Source organism: Mauremys mutica, chromosome 17, assembly GCF_020497125.1.
Source record: "Mauremys mutica isolate MM-2020 ecotype Southern chromosome 17, ASM2049712v1, whole genome shotgun sequence".
NCBI classification, from domain to species: domain Eukaryota; kingdom Metazoa; phylum Chordata; order Testudines; family Geoemydidae; genus Mauremys; species Mauremys mutica.
In genome coordinates, this window is record NC_059088.1 from 10,780,071 (window position 1) to 10,803,072 (window position 23,002).

Below are 23,002 nucleotides of genomic sequence, written 5' to 3' on the forward strand. Positions count from 1 at the left end.
AATGGCAAAGCACAATATGATACTAACAGTAATAATGCTAATTACTCCAGCCCGGACAGGTTAGGCAGTTTAGAACTCACTACTCAAAGAATTCAGTGTGAGCATAAGAGAGAAATAAAATTATGAAATGCAGAGACCTGTCAACAAATACAACTAACGGCACTTTGAAAGAATAAAATTACAGAGCATATATGTGCATTGCAGGAAGTAACAAGTAACAACAGCAAGATAAGTATGTGTTGGGTGGAGTGAGAGTGAAAGAGACAGTGTGTGTGAGCTGGGGGAGTGTGTGAGCTGGGGGAATGTGTGCGAGACCGCATGCTGCCCCTTTAAGAGAGCAGCTCTTTGCAGGCTGAAGGAAAGCTCCTTGAGACACAGCAGCGCCGTCCCACTCTGGGTGAGCCCTGTCCCCCACTCCACCTGCTCTGCGGAGATGGGGCACATTGGGAGGACAGGGAACAGGCTGACATCCGAGCCCGCCCCCCTGCTCCTTACAGCAGACTGGAATCTCCCAGGAGCAGCTGGCCAGGGTGGCTCCAAGGCCGGGGGCAGGAGCCACGGGGCTGCAGAAGCCAGCAGAGGGAGGGGCACCCCTGCTGTGGAGGCGACCCCTGTGACGTTGCACTCCATCATGCTTTATAAAAATATGTGTATGAGTGTGTATATAACGTAACTGGAATATGCCTTATGCAAAAGGTCTCTTGTAAGGGATCATTACAAAGCTTATAATCTACTGAGTGTGGTCCTCCTAGTTGTATGAATGTATCATTCTTGTACCTGAATCTAGGAATATGTAGCATAACTCTGAGGTCCTATTTTAATTATGCAACGTGTGGGCCACTAATGGTGGCTTGGAATCTTAATGGCTCCCATTAGCTAGGACAATTGACTGTGGATGGCTCTGTTTACCTGCAAGTCTCCAGTGCATACGTGCAGGCCAGTCCTGGAGGAATGGAGGGGGGGCTCACGGGACATGTGATCATGTCACCTGACCTGGAATCCATCTTTAACCTGGTGCTTCTCCAGTTAGAAGGAGGGGTGGGAAGGAAGGAGAGACTAACGATTCCCTCCTTGTGCCAAAGATATAAAAGGGGGTGGAGCAGAACAAAGGGGGCTGCTGGTCATGAAGAAATCCCTACGTACCAACTGAGCTGGAGCTAACAAGAATTGAACCAGGGGAGAGGATTGGGCCCAGACTAGGAAGGAGTCTAGTCTGTGAAAGAAGCTTATTGGAACATCTCTGAGGGTGAGATTTACCTGTATTCAGTTTCTTGATGTATTAGGCTTAGACTTGCGTGTTTTGTTTTATTTTGCTTGGTGACTTACTTTGTTGTGTCTGTTATTTCTTGAAACCACTTAAATCCTGTTTTTGATACTTAATAAAATCACTTTTGTTTATTAATTAACCCAGAGTTAATGATTTATATCTGGGGAGCAAACAGCTGTGCATCTCTCTCTATCAGTGTTATAGACAGTGGACAATTCATGAGTTTCCCCTTGATAAGCTTTATACAGAGTAAAATGGATTTATTTGGGGTTTGGATCCCATTGGGAGCTGGGTGTCTGGGTGCTGGAGAGAGAAGCACGTGCTAAGTCATTTTCATTTAAGTCTGCGGCTTGTGGGTGTGGTTCAGGCCCTGGGTCTGTGTTGCAGCAGGCTGGCATGTCTGGCTCAACAAGGCAGGTTTCTGCAGTCCCAAGCTGGCAGGGAAAATGGGCTCTGAGGTAGTGTCAGCACATCAGGTGACAGTCCCAAGGGGGTCTCTGTGACCCAACCCGTTACAGCCCCGTTCGCCCGTGGCTAAGGCCAGCCCTGGATTACTTCATTTGCTCTGTGATGACCAGAAGGCGTTCAGATACCCCGGTGTCGAGCGCAGTACGATACCCTCTAGAGCAGTGGCTCTCAAACTGTGGATCAGGACCTCAAAGTGGGTCACGACCCCATTTTAATGGGGTCACCAAGGCTGGCTTAGACTTGCTGTACCCGGGGACCAAAGCCCGAGACTCACTGCCTGGGCTCCGGTGGGCTCAGACTTCGATCCCCCCTCCTGGGGTCGTGTAGTAATGTTTGTTGTCAGAAGGGGGTTATGGTGCAATGAAGTTTGAGACCCCCTGCGAGAACAGAGCAGACCAGGTGATGCTAGTTACTGATCCCTGCAAGCCAATGCAGTTACCACAAAGCCAGATCTTAGCGTGAAAGCAAGTGTTCAGTCTTTGAGAAATGCTGAATTGATTGTGTTTGTCTTTGTGTTACAGTAGCACCTACTATGTGCTAAGATTGGTCCAAGCACAGAAGAATCCTTGGTTTCTAGACATGTCAGAGAATCACAGAAACTAAACTTGCAAATAGGAATAAAACTCACTTTTTGGCACGTGCCAAAAGAAATCGATACCTGCGCTGTGCCATGACGCTTTTTAAAACGACTTATAAACCCCTTGCTGGCTTGGAATGATTCATCCCCTGTTAAATTTCCAAATTTGGTCGCTTGGGCTTGAAGAGTTGGCCCACCTTAGGGGCATTCCTTTCAGCCTTTCCTGAGCAAACCACGTGCCCATGGTTTTCTCTCTCGTGGGTTTTGCTGAATAGTGCACACGTTTTCACTTAAGCCCCGTGGCAGAATCGATATTTTGTACAAAGCCGTTCAGTTTATATTCATTGTTTTTCCATCCTCGGAGAGCAGATTTGGCAATCCCAGTGTCTTTTGAAACTTTGGCCTGGGTTTCTCCGCTATTTGCTCGATGTATTGCAGCAGCTTTTCTTCTCCACTGTAGGAACGCTGACGCTTGCCCTCTGCCCTGTAGCGTGACAATGACTAAGCGTGTGTGATACGACTTTACAAACACGGGGAAAAACATACAACACGATTCTGCTCCGCACTTCCTGTCGATTTCTATCTCAGTGAGTTAGTGAGCAAATCTGTAGCGCTATATAGCAAGTTCCTGTACTGCGTGATAACGAGTCTTGTGTGTTAAATAGGTAGCACGGGGAGGCATGGCACTACCGCATGTTAAGTGGATTCGCGCGTAAACAGGTCGTGCGTAAATGGCTCTGTACCGTACATACATGCGCACACACACATACACACTCATATACACACACATATATATATAGAGAGAGAGAGAGTACATATAGACAGTGCGCACACACATACACTGGATAGATACATACACTGATTATTATTTTAGGATATGTAGCAGGGTGGACCCCTGCTCCTGCCCTGAAGGGGTTGAAAACAGCCCTGGGAAGGGGCTTTAGGCTGGGCTGATTGGGGAAGTGGCTGCAGCTGGGGCCACGCCCCAAACTGAGCACCAGGGCCTTAGAAGAAGGCCAGGGAAGCCAGAAGCCCAATCAGTCTCTCTCCATCTATAGAAGGAGATGGGCCTGGCTGGAGGGAGCAATGCTCAGTGCCTCACAAGCCTTCTGAAGACACCCGAAATGACAAACTTTGCATTGGATACACACAGTCATTTTCTAATGATAAAAATAGGGGTGTAGGTTGTTTCCCTGAGATACAGAGCATGAAACTCACCCTGGGGCAGATTGGAGCCAGCGCCCTATAGAGGGGAAGGGCCCTGTGCCCCATTACCCTCCCAGCCAGTCCCCCCAGCCAGTACGCACCCCCACGCTGTGGGGTCAGAAGCCGGCTGTCCGTGGGAGCTGCTTGTATTTGGGACAATCTCCCGCTTGCGTCGATGGCACTGAGATCTGAAGCCACTGGAACCGGCTTCTGCAAGACGCTCTAGGGCCAGATTCACACCCTGACTTCCCTTTCCTGTCTTGAAATCTCACATCTCTCCACAGCCCTCACCCTGACACTCGCGCCTGCTCAGTCCCAGGCAGGTCTCCTCACGCACCCAGTTCTTCCCATTGGAGTCGGGATTCACTAGCCGTCCTAACCGGACATCTGCTGTTCCAGTGCGCTGTTCCCAGCGCCTCGCCCCAGAGGCAGACGCATCTCAGCTCCGGGTGAGCAACCCCTGGGCAGTGTCGCTGTGTGGCTGTTCCCAGCTGCCCCGCCCCAGAGGGGGCTGCATCTCAGCTCGGGGTGAGTGATAAGCATTTGCTGCATGTACAATACGATAAGTGGTGTGAGCTGCTGGTCTTCAAATATTATTGTGTGATGGGGAAAACCAGTAATAATGGGATAGATCTGGGATGGGGGGCAGGTAGCCAGGACTCCTGGGTTCTATTCCCGACTCTGGGATTGGAATGGTCATAACAGTGGGGCTGGGAGCCAGGACTCCTGGGTCCATCCAGAGCTCTGGGACCAGAGTGGGGTGTAGAGGGTCTCGGAGTCAGGTCTCCTTTCCTGTCCCTGGCTCTGGGAGGGGAGCAGGGTCTAGTGGGTTACAGTGGAGGGTGGAGGCAGGGAGTCAGGACTCCTGGGCTCTATCCCAACTCTGGGAGGAGAGTGAGGGTTAGCAGGGCTCAGAGCCCGGACTCCTGGGTTCTATTTCCAGCCCCACAAGCAATATGCAGCCTGCCTCTGTTGTAGGGAAGCCGTGGTTAGGGCCAGCCAGAAGGAGGGGAAGTCGGCAGGATGCTGGTGCTGGGTTTCTGAGACAGCATCTCCCCCCAACCCCTTCCTGTCCACACCCACTTCTGCTTTCACATTCCTGTGCTTGCCGCTTCCCCAGACTCTGAGTCAGGAACTCAGGCTGCAGGGTCGGAGAGCCAGGTGCTGTGCCCTCGTCTGCAGGTCTAGGGGTGAGTGGAACTAGGGGGGAGGGAGCTGGATGGTCTGTGGAGACTGGGGTGCCCCTCAATCCCCACCTGCAGCCTCTTGCTATCCCAGCCCTGGGCTCCCTGCCCCCACAGCTCTGCCGATGCCCCTCAAGGCCGAGCAGGGTCCCGACCCAGGGATGGGGATGGAGGCTGGATCTCACGGGCCCGGCCCCTGCCCCTACAGCCCTGGGCAGCAGGGCCCGTCCCACCCTGCTCTGGGCTGGTGCATGGGCCATGGGGGATCCAGGCTGACACCCACCGAGCTCACTGCACCAGCACCCAGGTGGGGTGGATGAGGCAAAGGGCTGCAAAGAACCGGGTGCAGGGAGACAAAGCACAAATATGTGGATTTTAAAAGCCAAAGTCAGGATTCTGAGAGCAAATCTCAGAATATTTGGCCAATCTCAGGATTTTTAAAGCAAACCTCAGGATTTATCAGTGAATTTCAGGGAGGGGTTGGGGTTGTCATGTTCACATTCAATCTTGGGATTTTTTAGCGAATCCTAGAATCACAGACCCACAGGGTGAGAAGGGACCACAGGGGTCACCTAGTCCAATCCCTGCCAAGATGTAGGATTTGTTGGGTCTAACCCATCCCAGACAGATACTGTCCAGCCCCCTCTCGAAACCCTCCAGTGAAGGCACTTCCACCACCTCCCTGGGCATCTGCTCCATTGTCCAACTGCTCTCGTCCTGCTCTCTGGGGTGAGAGAGAACAACTTTTCTCCAGCTTCTCTATGGTAGCTTGTCCTGTACTTGAAAACTGTGATAATGTCCCCTCTCACCCCACCAATCTCTTTTCCAAACTAGTCATACCCAGTTCCTTCAGGCTGTGCCCCTAGGGCTTCCATTCCATCCCTTTGATCCCTCGACTCTGAATCCTTTCCAATTTCTCTACATCCTTTCTATACATTGGTGACCAAAACTGGACACAGTCCTCCAGCTGAGGCATAGAGCGGTACTGTCACCTCTCCTGACTTGCATGCTCTGCCTCTGTTCATGCAACCTGACATTGCATTTGTTTGGGTTTTTTTTTGCAACATCATCACATTGCTGACTCCTGTCGAGGTTGTGATCCGCCACAACTCCCAGCTCCTTCTCAGCAGTGCTGCTGCCAAGCCAGTTCTTCCCCATCTTGTATTTGTGCATTTGGTTTTTGTTCCCTACGTGGAGCATCTTCCGTTTATCCTTGATGAATTTCATTGTGTCAGCTACAGCCCAATTCTCCAATTTATCAAGATTCCTCTGAATTTTAGCTCCATCTTCCAAAGTGTTGGCAACTCCTCCCAGCTTTGTGTCATCTGCAGATTTGATCAGTCTGCTCCCTAGTCCTACATCCAGGTCATTGATAAAGATGTTAAACAACATGGGACCTAGAACAGATCCCTGTGGAGCCCCACTTGGGACCTCCCTCCAATCCCACATCGTTCCATTAACAGTTACTCATTGTTTGCGGTTGTTTAACCAGTTCTGTATCCACTTAATGGTAGTTCCACCAAGTCCACATTTCTCCATAAGAACGACCAGACTGGGTCAGACCAAAGGACAATCTAGCCCAGTATCCTGTCTTCTGACAGTGGCCAATGCCAGATGTCCCGGGGAGATGGACAGAACAGGGAATCATCAAGTGTCCCGTCCCCTGTCGCCCATTCCCAGCTTCTGGCAAAAAGACGCTATAGACACTATCACTGTAGATCGTGGCTAATAATCCATTGATTGACCTACCCTCTATGAATTTATCCAGTTCTTTTTGAACCCTGTTATAGTTTTGGCCTTCACAACATCCTCTGGCAAAGAGTTCCACAGGTTGACTGTGTGCGAAGAAATACTTCCTTGCATTTTTTTTAAACCTGCCGCCTATTAATTTCATTGGGGAACTCCTAGCTCTTGTGTTATGGGAAGGAGTAAATAACACTCCCTTATTTACTGTCTCCACACCAGTCATGATTTTACAGACCTCTATCATATCCCCCCTTAGTCGTCTCTTTTCCAAGCTGAACAGTCCCAGTCTTAGTAATCTCTCCTCATACGGAATCTGTTCCATCCCCTAATCAGTTTTGTTGCCCTTTTCTGAACTTTTTTAGCAATTCCAATTTGGGATAGGGCCACAGAACTGCACACAGTATTCAAGATGTGCACATACCATGGATTTATATAGAGGCAATATGATATTTTATGTCTTATTATCTTTCCTTTTCTTAAAGATTCCCAACATTCAGTTTTTTGATGGCCGCTGAACATTGAGTGGATGTTTTCAGAGAACTATCCATGGTGACTCCCAGATCTCTTCCTTGAGTGGTAACAGCTAATTTATACCCCATCACTTTATATGTATAGTTGGGAGTATGTTTCTCAATGTGCATTACTTTTCATTTATTAACATTGAATTTCATCTGCCATTTTGTTGCCCAGTCACCCAGTTTTGTAAGATCCCTTTGTAGCTCATCGCAGTCAGCTTTGAACTTAACGATCTTGAGTAGTTTTGTATCATCCGCAAATTTTTCCACCTCCCTGTTTACCCCTTTTTCCAGATCGTTTATGAACATGTTGAACAGCCCTGGTCCCAGTACAGACCCCTGGGGACACCACTATTCACCTCTCTCCACTGTGAAAATTAGCCTTTTATTCCCATCCTTGGTTTCTTAGCTTTTAACCAGTTACTGATCCCTTCCCACTTATCCCATGACAGCTCACTTTGCTTAAGAGTATTTTGGGGAGGAACCTTGTCCAAGACTTTCTGAAAATCTAAGGACATCGACTGGGTCACCCTTGTCCACATGCTGTTGATTCTGTCAAAAAATTCTAGTAGTTTGGCGACCCATTATTTCCCTTTATAAAAACCATATTGAGTCTTCCCCAACAAATCTCTGCATCTGATCATTCTGCTCTTTGCTATACTTTCACTTTACTATAATTTCAATCAGTTTGCCCATCACTGAAGTTAGGCTTATTGGCCTTCAACTGCTGGGATCACCTTGTGACGATGCGGTTCTGGTGGGACCCAACTGAGAGTGCCAATTCAAGACCAATTGCTTAAACAGGGCAGTTACAGCCCAAGGCTGGGGTTTTTCCATCTCTAAGGCAAACCAAACCAGCGAGACAAAGAGGACTTTGGTTTTACCCCAGTGACCAACACAAGCAATTTCCTTAGACACTCCAGTCTCCCAGTATCACCACCAGAGCCACTCATCCTGGGGAATGAATGGTTATGAAAACCAACACCCCAATAAAAGAAAAAGGTTCTCTCTATCCCAAAGAATCAAGCCCCAGGTCAATATACACATCAGATCTTACCCACAAATCACGCTGTTGCCAATCCTTTAGAATCTAAAACCTAAAGGTTTATTCATAAAAGGATAAAGGTAGAGATGAGAGCTAGAATTGGTTAAATGGAATCAATTACATACAGTAATGGCAAAGTTCTTAGTTCAGTTACCTCATCAAAGAAGGAAACCAAGCTGGTTTGGCAGCATTTGTTCTTGGTAAATCCATGCTGGTGATCACCCCTTCGGCCTCACAAATTGAAGGTTTTATACATTGCTCTAGTAGCTTTCCAGGTGTCGAGGTCAGGCTGATTGGTCTGTAGTTTCCCAGCTCCTCCCTTTTCCCCTTTTAAAGATGGCTCCTCTGTTAGCCCTTCCCCCATCTTCTGGGACCTCTCCTGGCATCCATGAGTTTGCAAATATTATTGCCAGTGGCTCCAAGATTTCTTCCACTAATTCCTTCAGCCCCCTGGGTTGAACAGCTTCCCGCCCCACTGATCTGAATTCATTCAAATTGGCCAGAACATCCCTGACGTGTTCTTTACTGATCCCGATCTGCAGCCCTTCCCCTTTGTTGTCCGTGGTAACTTCATTGGTTTCCCACTCATATGTTGTTTTTTGTGGGAAGACTGAAGCAAAGCAGGCACTGAGCAGCACTGCCTTCCAACCTTCTGTCACCAGCTTGGGTTTTTCTGGCCGCTCTCATGATTCTTAAAGAAAATCTCAGGTTTTTTTCACCAATTTAAGGATTTTTTTAGCTCATGATCTCTCAGGACCATCTGGTGATTTGGGGTTTTCTGTGTGGGTGGGAGGTCCCTGCGCTGCCAGCAGCCCCAGATCAGCCCCCTGCAGAGCCCAGCAGCACTGATGGTTCCCCAGGCAGATCTGCGCCCCCCAAACAGCCTCTGCTCTCACACTTCTCACCCCCCGTCTGTCTCTAGGTTTGTACCAGCCGGATGCCCCAGCCATGGGCAGAGTCCCGATGCCACAGCAGGACGCTGGGGAAAGGGAGCTCCCGCCTCAGGGCCCCCACTGGAGAGCAGGGGGTCCTGCCACGCTGCGGGTCCTGATCCTCGTCCTGCTCTGGATGGGTAAGTAAGCAGCACCTGCAGCCCCAGGGCAGGGGGAAGGGCAGAACTTGCCCTAAGCAGGGCCAGGTCTGTCCCAGAACTTGGAAGGGAGACTGGCCAGAGAGGGATGGGACCCCAGTGCCCCCGTGTGGTACTAGGGGGCGCTGAGTGACAGGGACTGGGGGCAGGGGGGTTGATGTAGGGAGGGATGAAAGTAAATGGAGTGAGAATTGGTTGAGGACCCCAGGGCTGGGCTCGCACGGGGCTGTTGGTCAGGAGTGAGGGCACCGGCAGAGCTGTGTGGGGAGTTTGGGGGGGGGCTCCGCTCTCTATGGGTCCCACTTCGATCCCTCCTTATCCCCTGCAGGGTCACTGTCCCAGCTGCCCGGATTTACCCTGACGGTGCCGCAGTCGGTGTCGGTGCAGGAGGGTCTCTGTGTTCTCGTCCCCTGCACCTTCATGTACCCAACCGAGTACGATACCAACAATTCCGGGGACGACAATCCCTCCACCGTGCTATCCGGAAAGTGGTACAAGGAGAATGCTACTGTGAACCAGGATCCTCCCGTGGCCAGCAGTGTCACCAACCTGAGGCTGTCGCAGGAGACCCAGGGCCGGTTCCGGCTGACTGGGGATCCGGCGCATGGCGACTGCTCCCTGCAAATCAGTGACGCCCGACGGACGGATGCTGGGAGATATTTCCTTAACATCGAGAAAGGCCTGTTTGAACACACTTACCGCTCCATTTCCGATGGCTCTGACCCTGCGCTCACGATCTCCGTGCCAGGTAAGCAGCGGCGGCTCTAGGCACCAGCTAAACAAGCTGGTGCCTAGGGTGGCAAAATATAGGGGGCGGCAAAAGGCTGGGGCCCCAGCTCATCCCACCGCTGCGAGCCGAGGAGTAGCCCGTTCTCTGCAGCTGGGGCAGGCCGCGCTACCGGCTCCGCTTGGGGGAGAGGGGCGGCCCCTGACCGGTAGCGCGGCCCCGCCTGGCTGCAGGGGACGGGCTGCTGCTCCGCCGCTTCTCCGCGCCTGGGTCCTAAACAGTGCGGCAGCCGCCTGGCTCCGGGGGGGCTGAGCCACGCCCCTCTCCGAGCCCCGTGGTCAAGCTCCGGGCCGGGCGGCTCCTCCCCTCCCCACGCGGCTCTGAGCGGGGAAGAGCTCAGCCCCGCCCCCCGCCCGGAGCCATGTGGCTGTAGCGCTGGGCGGGGCCGCTCCTCGAGGCGCGCGGGGAGCGGGGGGTGAGCAGCCAGGGCTGGGGGGTTGGCTAAGGGGCAGGGAGTCCCGGGGACACTCAGGGGGCAGGGAGGGGGCAGAGGATCTGTGGGGGGGGGGCGGTCAGGGGCCAGAGAAGGGGGGGTTGGATTGGGGGGGTCTCAGGGAGGTGGTTGTCAGGCACCTCCGACCCCATTACCCCCCAGGCCCAGCCCTGACCCCCAGCTCCGAGCACAGCCCCTCTGAGCTGGGCACCCCCCTGACCCCATTCCCCCCACAGCCCTGACCCCCAGTTCTGAGCCCAGCCCCTCTGAGCCGGACACCCCCCTGACCCCATCCCCCACAGCCCCGACCCCCAGCTCTGAGCCCAGCCCCTCTGAGCTGGGCACCCCGACCCCATCCCCCACAGCCCTGACCCCCAGCTCTGAGCCCAGCCCCTCTGATCCGGACACCCCCCTGACCCCATTCCCCCCACAGCCCTGACCCCCAGCTCTGAGCCCAGCCCCATTGAGCTGGGCACCCCCCGACCCCATCCCCCTCCACCCCAGACCCCCAACTCTGAGCCCAGCCCCTCTGAGCCAGACAACCTCCGACCCCATCTCCCCACAGTCCTGTGCCCAGCCCCTGTGAGCCGCGCACCCCCCAGAGCCCAGCTCCCCACCCAGCCCTGGGCAACAGCAGCACCACCTCCAGGCAGTGACAGCCCATTGGCACCAACCATCACCCTCACCCAGCGACCGCCCATTGTGTAACTGCCAATGTAGACAGACCAGTAAAGCAGTTCATGTTTTTAAATCATGTATTTGGTGTATTTTCAAATTATTACAAATTAATTTTCACTAGTTATTTTTTACATTTCCAAATACATGTTACTACAGTATTGCAACTTTTTTTATGGAAGGGGCCCCCAAAATTGCTTTGCCCCAGGCCCCCTGAATCCTCTGGGCAGCCCTGCCCAGTGTATGTGAGGAGCCGGGAGGGAGGGAAGCGGGTTCCCCTGGAGCCGAGCCCGGGCTGCAATGGCGGCGAGGGGCTCCTGGAGTGTGTGAGGAGGTGAGCGGCCGGCTGGGTTCGTCGGTTCTGAGCAGGTAGCCCCGCAGCCGGAGATCCTCGCCTTCCCTCCTGCCGGGGCTGGGCCAGGGCACCGTGAGGCTGAAGAGCAGCAGGTCCGGGGGGCTCTCCAGGTCCTCGGCCGCCAGCATGTAGGGGGTGAGGGTGGTGAGAACGAACTGATCCACTTTGGCCACCAGCATGTCAGGGGTGAGGGCGGTGAGCACAAACTGATCCACCTTGGCCACCAGCAGTGCTGCGAAGCCCAGGGAGGGGGCCGTGTTCTTTGCGCCACCCCATAGCCGTGCCGCCACCTGGAAGTACTCCTGCTCCGCACCGCCCAGCAGCTCCACCCGCATGGGGACAGAGTCGCAGCTGGGCCAGGGCTCGGCTGCAGTGTGCTGGTAGCGGATCCCACATTTGGGGGAGAGCCCAGTGCTAGGGCAACACGGGGTATGAGTGGGGGGCACTGGTGGGCGGGGGGGCTCATGCAGTGATGAGCTGCCAAAATCTTAACAACGGGTTCCCTATAAAAAGTTCTTATTTAACAACGGGTTCCCTATAAAAAGTTCTGATTTAAGAGATGTGCGACAGCATGTATTTTTTGTACCAATAGGGTTACCATACGTCCATATTTTCCCAGGAGGTGATTAAGAACCGAAAAGCCTGACATGTCCAGGAAAATACAGATGTATTTTAACCCTACCTAAAGTTCTTTTTTAAAAAGATGGGGCTGAACTAGAAATGAGCTCCGTTTCACATGTGTGGGTGGTGATCAGGGACAGTCTCAATTTTTGGGTCTTTTTCTTATATAGGCTCCTATTACCCCACACCCCCGTCCCGATTTTTCACACTTGCTGTCTGGTCACTCTAGGGTGTGCACATGTGTGGGTCCCAGCTGCTCCCTGCCCCCCCCCCCCCATTAAAGCAGGTGTGCAGGGTTACTGCCCTGGGAACTGCAGGGCACCAGTGGATGTGGGGCTGGCTGCAGATAGGGGCGTGGGGCAGGGCTAGCTGGAGGCAGGGAGTGACACGGGCTGGCTGTGGGCAGGTGATGCAGACGGGCGGGCTGCGGGTGGCTGTGGGCAGGGGGTGGCTGCGGGTGGCTGGGGGCAGGGGCTGGCTGGGGCTGGCTGGGGGCAGGGGGTGGGGCAGGGGGAGGGAAGGCGGGGGAGGGGCGCAGACACTCACACTGGGCGGGGGGCCGGGAGCAGCCGGGACTCACCGGCAGCAGCAGGAGCCCCAGGGCCAGAGGTCCAAAGAGCAGGAGCAGCAACAGGGCCAGGAGGCAGCTCACATGGCTCTCGCATCACAGCACAGCGCCCCCCGGCGGCCGGGAGGAGGAATTACAGGCTTCCCAGGCAGAGCCCATCAAAGCTTCCCTGGCAGGGAAGCTAGTTAACAAGCGGTTCTAAAACCGCTTCTAAATTTAACAACGGGGTCGTGCGAACCGGTGCGAACCGGCTCCAGCTCACCCCTGGGCTCATGTCTGGGGGAGAGGGGGGCAGCCAAATTTTTTTTTGCTAGAGGCGGCAAAAAACCTAGAGCCGGCCCTGCAGGTAAGAGCAGCCGCAGTCACCGCTTGTGAGGGTCCCTCCCACTCTGAACTCTGGGGTACAGATGTGGGGACCTACATGAAAGACCCCTTAAGCTTATATTCTACCAGCTGAGGTTAAACCTTCCCCAAGGCACAAATCCCTTCTCCTCTCCTTGGACGCTATTGCTGCCATCACCAAGTGAGTTATAGAAAAATGCAGGGAAAGGTAACTTGGAATCCCTCTCCTCCCAAAATATCCCTGAAGCCCCTTCACCCCCTTTCCTGTGGAGGCTGGAGAATAATGTATCAACCAGTTGGTTAGCAATGTGAGCACAGACCAAACTCTTAAAATGTGTAAAAAAAAGAATCACACCTGCTAAAATCAGTTTGGAAGGTAACTTCACAGGGTAAATAAAAGATTTCAAACACAGAGGATTCCCCTCTGACTCAGCGTCACAGTTACAAAAAACAGGAATCAAACTACATCTGTAGCATAGGAAAACTCACAAGCTAAAACACAAGATAACCTAGCGCCTTTCCTTGCCTACTTCCAATATCTGTGGTTTTAGATCTATTCTTCCAGGTATATTTTCAGGAGATGTTGTACCTGCTCGGTCTCTCCCTCCGTCCACAGAGGGAACAACAAAGAGAGCAACAAACAAATCCTCCCCCGACCCCCACAGATTTGAAAGTTTCTTCTTTCCTCATTGGGCCTTCTGGTCAGGTGCCAACTAGGTTATTTGAGCTGATTAATCCCTTACAGGGAAGGCGATTTAGTACAGCTGCCAAGGAGGGATTTGATGCTACTGCACACAGAGAGTTGTTACTCTTCCCTCTATATTTATGACACTGCTCAACAGCCCCCCTGAGCCAGCCAGTCCCTGTCGTGAGGCCGGATTGGGGCCACACCCCTAAAGGGCAAACATCTCATCTCCCTGAGATGTCCTCGAGTGATTCTCTTCCCTCTCCCCGTGTCTCAGGGCTGACGGAGGAGCCAGAGATCCAGATCTCGCCGGCGCGGGGGCTGCCAGGGACGCTGCTGGCCGGGGAGCCGGTGACTGTGACCTGCACGGCCCCTGGGCGCTGCTCTGGGCCCCCTCCCCGAGTCACCTGGACGGGGCCGTTCAACGACACAGCCCGGGACGTCTCAGCCCAGCTGGCGAATGGCTCCTGGGCCCACAGCTCCGCGCTCAGCTTCACGCCCGGCCTGGGGGACCATGGCAAAGAGCTCGTCTGCAGCGTCACCTACAGGCCACCACGGGGACCTTCCACCCACAGAACCGTCCGGATCAACATCACCAGTGAGTGACCCCTCCCAAGCCCCTCCACGCCGGCCCCCAGCCCCCTCTGCTGGGATTCCCCCCCGGCTTCCAGCCCTGCCCTCCAGCCCCTCCCCCAACTCAGCCCTGTGCTGGGATCCCCACCCCTCACCAGTCACCCTCAGCCAATTCTACTCCAGGTCCCTTCACCCCACACCGTGCAGCCCCTTCTCCCTTGGGATCTTCACCCCTTCCTGCCCCCCCTTGGCTATGGCTCCCCCGTCTACCCCCAATCTGCCCTGCCCCTAGAATCCTCCTGTGCTGGCATCTACCACCCCATTCCAGTCCCCCTTTGCTGGGATTCCCCCCCTCATACCAGCCACCCCAGTGGCCCTTGTTCCCTTCAGTCGGAGGGAGATTTAGAAGGAATCTGGCCCCCAGTCCCCTGCCTGTGTCTGAGCCCAGGACCCAGCACAACCCCAAACCTCTGCACAGGAACCTCGGAGGAAATGTCCACGCTGCAATCAGAGACCCGCAGCCCGAGCCCCGCGAGCCCGACCCAACGGACCCAGACTCTCAGCCTCGGCACCTCGGGGCTTTGAGGGCAGCGTGGACGGACCCTGCCAGGCCTGGCCAGACGGTACCAGCATCCAGCTGTTCTGGGTGTTGATTTCAGATGCCCCTCTGCGTGCAGCCGGGCTGTAAAATATCCAGGCCTGGCCGGCCAAGCCTGTGGGCAAAAGGAGAGGGCTGGGGAGAGATGAACTGAGGGGGGAAGGCAAAGGACCCATGACAGGGGTGTCTGATGTCCCTGGTGGTGGCTGGGTCTGGGGTGGGGGTGGGAGTGGGGTTATTTAGACCCCTGGCTCTGTCCCGCCCTGGGGAGGAGACATTTGGGGAGCAGGACGCTAAATGCCCAGGTGCCCGGCAGACAGTGGCGCTGGTGACGCTCGCTTAAGTACCCAGGCTGAAGCAGCCTGGACCCTTGTTAGTGACTCTGCCAATTAGACCATTTTTTGACCAACCAGTTTTGGTCCCTTGGGTTTCCATTTCCCACAGTTCTGTTTCCCCGGCGCGGCCCTAACCCGGCCCCTGGGTTCCATCGGGTGCCTCTTGGGTGGGGCTCATTCGGGTCTGTCGCTTCCCTTCCCCGCCACGGGCCTTGTGTCACTTCAGGGACTTTCCCGTCCCCCAGCTGAGCTCACAGCGAGGGGCCGTGTCTAGGCTCAGTGATCACTAGCGACATCCCCCCCCGGTGCTGTCCAGCCCCCCCTGATCTCTCCTGTGTGGTTTGTGTTACAGACCCGACCGGGGCCCCCAACACGACTGGTAACCAGACCAGCAACGGACGCCCCAGTGAGAGGCCGCACTGTGAGCCCTGGGAATCAGTGAGCGCCTCCTAGTCACGCTCTGCCCACGCTCAGGGCCAGGCACCAGGCTCAGCCGTGCCAGGCTGGTCCGTGCCCAGAGGGGAGAGCCCGAGACAGCCTCAGGACTGTGGGGAGGGTGGAGAGGGGACGAACTCGGTTCCCTCTGTCTCCAGACCCCGGGGTGGCACTAGGGGGCGCTGGGCAGTGGGGAGGAGATGGGTTAGGGACCAATCTCTGTGACAGAGACCTGCTGCCATGGAAAGTCACCAAGATTGTGTGCTCCGACCCCAGAGCTGCTGCGTCTCCACACTGCGAGGGCTCCTCGTGTAAACAGCCCCCGTTTCCCACCCCAGAGGTGGCTGAATCTCGGTTCCTTGGCAGAGAATCTCTGAGGGGGTGTAACCTGCCTGCTCGTCTCCTCCAATGCCGGCCCCATTGAAGGCTGAGCGTGACCTTGTGTCTCTGGAGACCCAGGAGGGCGACTCCCTGAGTCTGAGCTGTGAGGCTGGGAGCAGAACTGAGGCCACCCTGAGCTGGGCCAAGGGGAACGAGTCCCTGAGCCCTGGCCAGGGAGGGGCCGGGCGTATGGAGCTGCCGAATCTCAGCAGAGGCGACGCTGGGGAGTATCGATGCTGGGCCAAGAATTCCACGCTAGGGGCGCCGTGCTGCAGTGTGGCAAGGGGGCATTGGGGGCTGCTGGGCTGCGGATCAGGGAGTCAGTGGGGGACTCTCTCCAAGCTAATATGTTGCCGTGGGTATTTCAGCTCCAGTGAGGACTCTGCAAATCACCATCTCCAAAGCTAACAGGACCAACCCCCAGCTATTCCGATGTATTGCTAGGGGGTGGGGAGTGGGACATGGGGACGTTCCCCTCTAGTGGGTTCTAATCTGGCCCCAGGACAGGGACTGGCTGGCTCAGTCTGCGAGTGGCTTCTGTTACTGCTGTTCCCAAATCCCGGCACCCTGGTGGTAAACAGGTCACAGCTCACGGCCCGGGAGGGCGACTCCCTGCGATTCCTCTGCTCTGTTGCCAGCAGCCCCCCCGCTGCACTGGGCTGGGTGATGGGGGGGGGCGAGCGGTCGAAGGTGCCCACCCCATGGGGGAGAATCAGCTGTGGCTGGAGCTGCCCAACGTGATAGCTGAGGACGGGGGGCTGTACGGGTGCTGGGCACAGAGAGAGGAGAGCTCTGCCCAGGGGATGTTCCAGCTGCTTGTTGAGTGTGAGTGGGGTTAACCCACGGGACTCCCTGCCACTGGATTTCTCTCTCTGACTATTGTCACTGTGTCTCCTGCTCTCCCCAGACAGCCCCCGGCTTGGGACAGAGCTGAACTCATCCTGCCAACGCCAGGGGCCCAGCATCAGCTGCAACTGCTCCCTGCACTCCCCCCCTCCCCCAGCTCCAGCGGCAGGTGGACGGGGAGCCCCTGGCTGGTAACGGCTCACAGGGGCCCCTGCAGTTCAGCTCGTGGGCCCAGGGGGATGAGACTGTCAGAAAAGTGTAGGGCACAATTTCCTGGTGCAAGTGCTGGAGGAACCAACTAGGGGCAAAGCTCTTCTAGACCTGCTGCTCACGAACCGGGAAGAATTAGGGTATGTCTACACTACAAGAATATTTCGAATCAACTTAAGTCGAATTTGTGGAATCGACCTTATGAAGTCGAATTTATGTATCCACACTAAATACACTAATTCGACTGTGTGAGTCCACAGTAACGGGGCCAGCGTCGACTTTGAAAGTGGTGCACTGTGGGAAGCTATCCCACAGTTCCCGCAGTCCCCGCTGCCCATTGGAATTCTGGGATTTCCCCCCAATGCATGCTGGTGGAAAAATGTGTCGAGGGTGGTTTTGGGTAACTGTCATCATTGAACCGTCAATCACGCCCTCCCTCCCTCCCCGAAAGTGCCTGCGGGCAATCTGTTCGTGTACTTTTCTGCTCAGTGACAGCGCGGGCGCCACAGCACTGCGAGCACGGAGCCCGCTGCAGTTATGGCCGTTGTCAACTCCTCGCACCTTATCGTCCACCTCTTCCACAGTCAGCTGCTGAGAAATCGGGCTACTTTTCAATGGTGCTGCGAGCACTGGTGGACCATGGGGGACGTTTTACCAACATCAACGTCGGGTGGCCGGACAAGGTTCATGACGCGCATGTTTTCAGGAACTCTGGTCTGTTTAGACGCATGCAAGAATGTAGTTTCTTCCCGGACCACAAAATATCTCTTGGGGATGTGCAGATGCCTATAGTGATCCTCGGGGACCCAGCCTACCCGCTAATGCCCTGGCTCGTGAAGCTCTGTGCAGGCGCCTTGCACAGCGACAAGGAACTCTTCAAGTACCAGCGAGCAGCGAGCAGCGTGACCTGTGACTGTTCAGTTTCTTTACAGAGAAGCTGAACCTGCCCCTCTTTCTTTACCAAGTTACTGTTGACTATCCTCTGCAGTTACATACCCCGTCCACCCCGCTTCCCCCACTTCCAACACACGTTTAAAAATAAAACACATGTTCCACTGTGACTTTACAAAGGTTTCTTTATTGATGACTTTGCGTTAAAGGGTTGAAACTGGGACGCAGACTGTGCTGGGTAGGGTGTGCGGTGATGTAAAGACCGCCTCTAAACTCGAGGAATGACAGGCTCCTGCTCCCAGAGTGGTCCGCAGTGCCGGACTGGTTGTTTCAACGGAGCCTGCCATCCCTCCTTTTTGGGACTCTGTGTGCGGGGGCTATGTGGCCTTGCGGCGGGGGAGGACGGATACAGATTCCTCTGCTGCGTAGCTCTGTGGTCCAGGATAGGGACCGTTGCATGAGATCTGTAACCCCCCTCGCCCGCTACAAAGTCACGTACCCCCCCACCCACACAGAACCTGCAAACCACCTCCCATACCGACCAGGGTGCCTACTGACTGCACTGTGTGTGTGACCTGCTGCTGATCCTGCCCCTGTCTCGGTACCCTGCTAAAGGTGACTGTCCTATGCAATACCCTACCCCCTTCCCCACTCACACCTTCAAACACAGTGTTGTGTAAAAAAGCATGACAGAAACAGTAATTAACAGCAAAGTATGTTTAATAATTAACCAGACAGTCAGGGGATGAAACTGGGATTGGGGCCTGGGTGAGTCAGGAATGGAAGGAATTCTCAAAAATTAGGGTATGAGAGCTTTTGGGTACTTGAGCACTCTGCTGGGGTGCAGTGACAGTTTTCACGGCCCCTGGCGCCACTCCTTCTGGTTACTTTGGGTGACGGGAGGTATGGGACTTTGTGGCGGGGGACGGCGGTTGCAGATACACTGCGGGGGGGCTCTGTCCTCCTGGCTGCGGTCCTGCAGAACATCCACAAGGCGCCGGAGCGTATCCGTTTGCTTCCTTATTAGTCCAAGCAGCGTTTGAGTCGCCTGCTTGTCTTCCTCACGCCACCTCTTCTCCCGTTCGCTGTGTGAGCACTGGTACTGAGAGAGGTTCTCCCTCCACTGGCTCTGCTGGGCCGCCTCGGCTCGGGAGCACCCCATAACTTCAGCGATCATCTCGTCCCGTGTCTTTTTCTTTCGCCACCTAATCTTTGCCAGCCTCTGTGAGATGCTGTGGCAGGTCTGGAGACAGTCGAAGCTGTGTGATGGGAGAAAGGGAGTGAATTCCTTGCAAAGATACATTTTTGCGAACAATGAACACAGTCTAGTCTGTGTCTGTGAACAACTCCATGCACAGCACCTATCTCGTCCGCACTCCTGCAGCAGGCAATCCTGAAAGCATAAACTCTGCCCCTGTTCCACCCCATCGCAGTGTCCCCTGACCCTTGCACTTCTGGGTTGAGATCCCAGTGCCTGATGGTGCAAATTTCATTGTCGCGGGTGGTTCTGGGTAAATGTAGTCAGTCATTCCTTCCTCCGGGAAAGCAACGCCAGACAATCATTTCGAGCCCTTTTTCCCTGGATTTCCCTGGCATACGCCATAGCGTGGCAACAATGGAGCATGTTTTGCCTTTTGTCACTGTCACCGTATGTGTACTAGATGCCGCGGACAGAGGCGATTCAGCAGCACTACACAGCAGCATTCATTTGCTTTTGCATGACAGCAGAGATGGTTATCAGCCATACTGTACCATCTACCATGCCATTGTAAATTGGCAAGGTAATGATGGTTACCAGTCGTATTGCATTATACCTTCTGCTGCTGTCATAGGTGCCCCTGGCCGAGATCAGCCAGGGGTGCAAAAGACAAAACTGGGAATGACTCCCCGAGTCAATCCCTCCTTTATGGTATCTAAAAATAGAATAATTCCTGCATAGAATATGGGGCTAGTGTAGTAGAGATCCAGTGTTTCAGAGAACTAGAGAGCACAGCCGCTCCGTGTCAGATTATGCAGGAATGATGAGCTGCATGGCATTCACAGGGGGTGCTCCTGCAACAATCCCACCTGTTGCTTCCCTCCTCCCCCAGCCTTCCCGGGCTACCATTGCAGTGTCACCTGATTTGTGTGCTGAAGTAATACAGAATGCAGGAATAAGAAACAGTGACTTGTTACTGAAATGAAATAAGGGGAAGGCAGCCTCCAGCTGCTATGATTGTCCAGACAGGACATTAAGCAGTGTGTGGGAGAGGAAAACAGCATCCTGCTACTATGACAGTCCAGGCAGTACAGAATCTTTTCTTTACACAGGAAGGGCGGGGGCTGATGGAGCTCAGTCCCCTGTTGCTATGATGAAGACGGTTAGCAGGTCATCTACTTATGGGCTGATGACGAGGACAGGTACCAGTCGTATTGCACTACACCATCTACAGCAAGGCTGATGATGATGACAACGGATATCAGTCATATTGCACCGTCAGCCACCCATCGGGGGGGGGGGCGGAGGATGCTACAGTACAGTGCTGCAGCATCGCGTCTACCAGCAGCATTCAGTACACATAGGGTGACATTTGAAAGAGTCAAGAGACGGGTTTTTTTCCTTTTCTTTCTGGGGGTGGGGGGTGGTTGTACATTGACGAGCTATACCCTGAACCGCCGCGGACAATGTGTTTGACCATACAGGTATTGGGAGCTCAGCCAAGAATGCAAATGCTTTTCGGAGACTGCAGGAACTATGGGATACCTTGCGTCCTCAGTCCCCCATCCCTCCATGAGTGTCCATTTGATTCTTTGGCTTTCCGTTACGCTTGTCACGCAGCAGCGTGCTGAGTCTCTGCTACGCTGTCTGTCCGGAGATTTTTTAAAAATACTTTGGACCAGGCGTAACATTACAGTAATTCCCCTAATTAGATGCAGGAGTCTCCGAGCGAGATCACCCTGAGGATGGTCACTGAAGGAGATAGAGAGCGCATGCTGCGTGAAAGCCAGCACAAACCAGGGCCCTATGCAGCCGTGCTCGGGGAGGCAATGCTCCCTGAGTACCTCATGAAAGCCTGGCGCAGAAAAGTGTGCTACCACGGAGCATCCAATAAGGCAGCTCTCCCCAGGAACCTCCTGCGGAGGCTTTTCGATTACCTCCAGGAGAGCTTTGTGGAGATCTTCCAGGAGGATTTCTGTTCTATCCCCATATATATAGAGACCTCCTTTTCACATACTTCAGATTCCTGTTATATTAAGAATAAAAGTTTACATGATTAAAGCACTTACCGACTGCTCCTTCCCCTGATTCAGGGTCCGGGTTAACGGACGGGGAGGCTTGGTAGGGGATCTCCGTGACGGTGATGAAGAGATCCTGGCTGTCGGGGAAACCAGCGTTGTAAGCGCTGTCACCTGCCTCGTCCTCCACAAACCCTTCCTCATCTTCCCTGTCCGTGAACATGGCCGAGGAACTGTCCGTCGACACTGTCCCATCGTCAGAGTCCACGGTCACTGTTGGGGCAGTGGTGGCAGGCTCCGTAGCGTCCGTTGGCCGCTTTGATTTTTTGGTAGCCTTGTCTGGGGTCCTTGATTTTCACGCGGCGCTGCGTTGCGTCCCGCCTGCATCCTCTGTCTCTAATGGCTTTGGAGACCTTCTCGTAGGTCTTTGCATTCTGTTTTTTGGAGCGCAGCTCCGAAAGCACAGACTCCTCGCCCCACACACCGATCAGATCCAAGACTTCCCGGTCAGTCTATGCTGGGTCCCTCTTTCTATTCAGAGATTACATGAACTCCTCTGCTGGAGAGCTCTGCATTGCTGCCGGTGCTGCTGAGCTCGCCCCAAGTCCAACCACGAAATGAGATTCAAACTGTCCAGACAAGAAAAGGGGGCTTTTTCCACGGGGCTTTTCCTGTGTGGCTGGTCAGAACATCGAAGCTCGGACTGCTGTCCAGAGCGTCAACAGAGTGGTGCACTGTGGGATAGCTCCCGGAGCTACTAAGTTCGATTTGCATCCACACCTAGCCTAATTCGACATAGCCATGTCGAATTTAGCGCTACTCCCCTCGTCGGGGAGGAGTACAGAATTCGAACTAAAGAGCCCTCTATGTCAAATTAAATGGCTTCCTGGTGTGGACGGGTGCACGGTTAATTCGAATTAATGCTGCTAAATTCGAATTAAAGTCCTAGTGTAGACCAGGCCTTAGTATGGGAAGCAAAAGCAGATGGGAACCTGGGAGGCAGTGACCATAAGATGGTCGGGGTCAGGATCCTGACACAAGGAAGAAAGGAGATCAGCAGAATATGGACCCTGGACTTCAGAAAAGCAGACTTTGACTCCCTCAGGGAACTGATTGGCAGGATCCCCTGAAAGAATAACACAAAGGGGAAAGCAGTCCAGGATTGCTGGCTGTATTTTAAAGAATCCTTATTGAGGTTGCAGGAACAAACCATCCCGATGTGTAGAAAGAATAATAAATACGGCAGGCGACCAGCTTGGCTTAACAGTGAAATCCTTGCTGATCTTAAACGCAAAAAAGAAGCTCACAAGAAGTGGAAGATTGCACAAATGATCAGAGAGGAGTATAAAAATATTGCTCAGGCTGCAGGAGTGAAATCAGGAAGGCCAAATCACACTTGGAGTTGCAGCTACAAGATATGTTAAGAGTAACAAGAAGGGTTTCTTCAGCTATGTTAGCAACAAGAAGAAAGTAAAGGAAAGTGTGGGCCCCTTACTGAATGGGGGAGCAACCTAGTGACTGCGGATGTGGAAAAAGCTCATGTACTAAATGCTATTTTTGCCTCTGTCTTCACGAACAAGGGTGACTCCCAGACAGCTGCACTGGCCAGCACAGTATGGGGAGGAGGTGACCAGCCCTCTGTGGAGAAAGAAGTGGTTTGGGACTATTTAGAAAAGCTGAACGAGCATAAGTCCATGGGGCCAGATGCGCTGCATCCGAGGGTGTTAAAGGAGTTGGCCGATGAGATTGCAGAGCCATTGGCCATTATCTTGGAAAACTCATGCCCATCGGGAGATGTCCCGGATGACTGGAAAAAGGCTAATGTAGTGCCCATCTGTGAAAAAGGGAAGGAGGAGGATCTGGGCAACTACAGACCCCTCAGCCTCACCTCAGTCCCTGGAAAAACCATGGAGCAGGTCCTCAAGGAACCAATTTTGAAGCACTTAGAGGAGA

At 54.0% G+C, this 23,002-nt stretch overlaps 2 protein-coding genes across 2 annotated transcripts in view; both read left to right on the forward strand.

The window, feature by feature from the left end:
• Positions 1-23,002, forward strand: part of LOC123351530 (myeloid cell surface antigen CD33-like) — a 146,453-nt gene that overhangs the window by 57,300 nt on the left and 66,151 nt on the right. The window lies entirely within an intron of this gene.
• LOC123351528 (sialic acid-binding Ig-like lectin 13) overlaps positions 9,744-23,002 on the forward strand; it is a 52,352-nt gene continuing 39,093 nt past the window's right edge. Inside the window, exon 1 of the mRNA XM_044990916.1 lies at positions 9,744-9,846. The gene's annotated coding sequence lies outside the window, so the exon portion shown is untranslated. The remainder of the gene's footprint in view (positions 9,847-23,002) is intronic.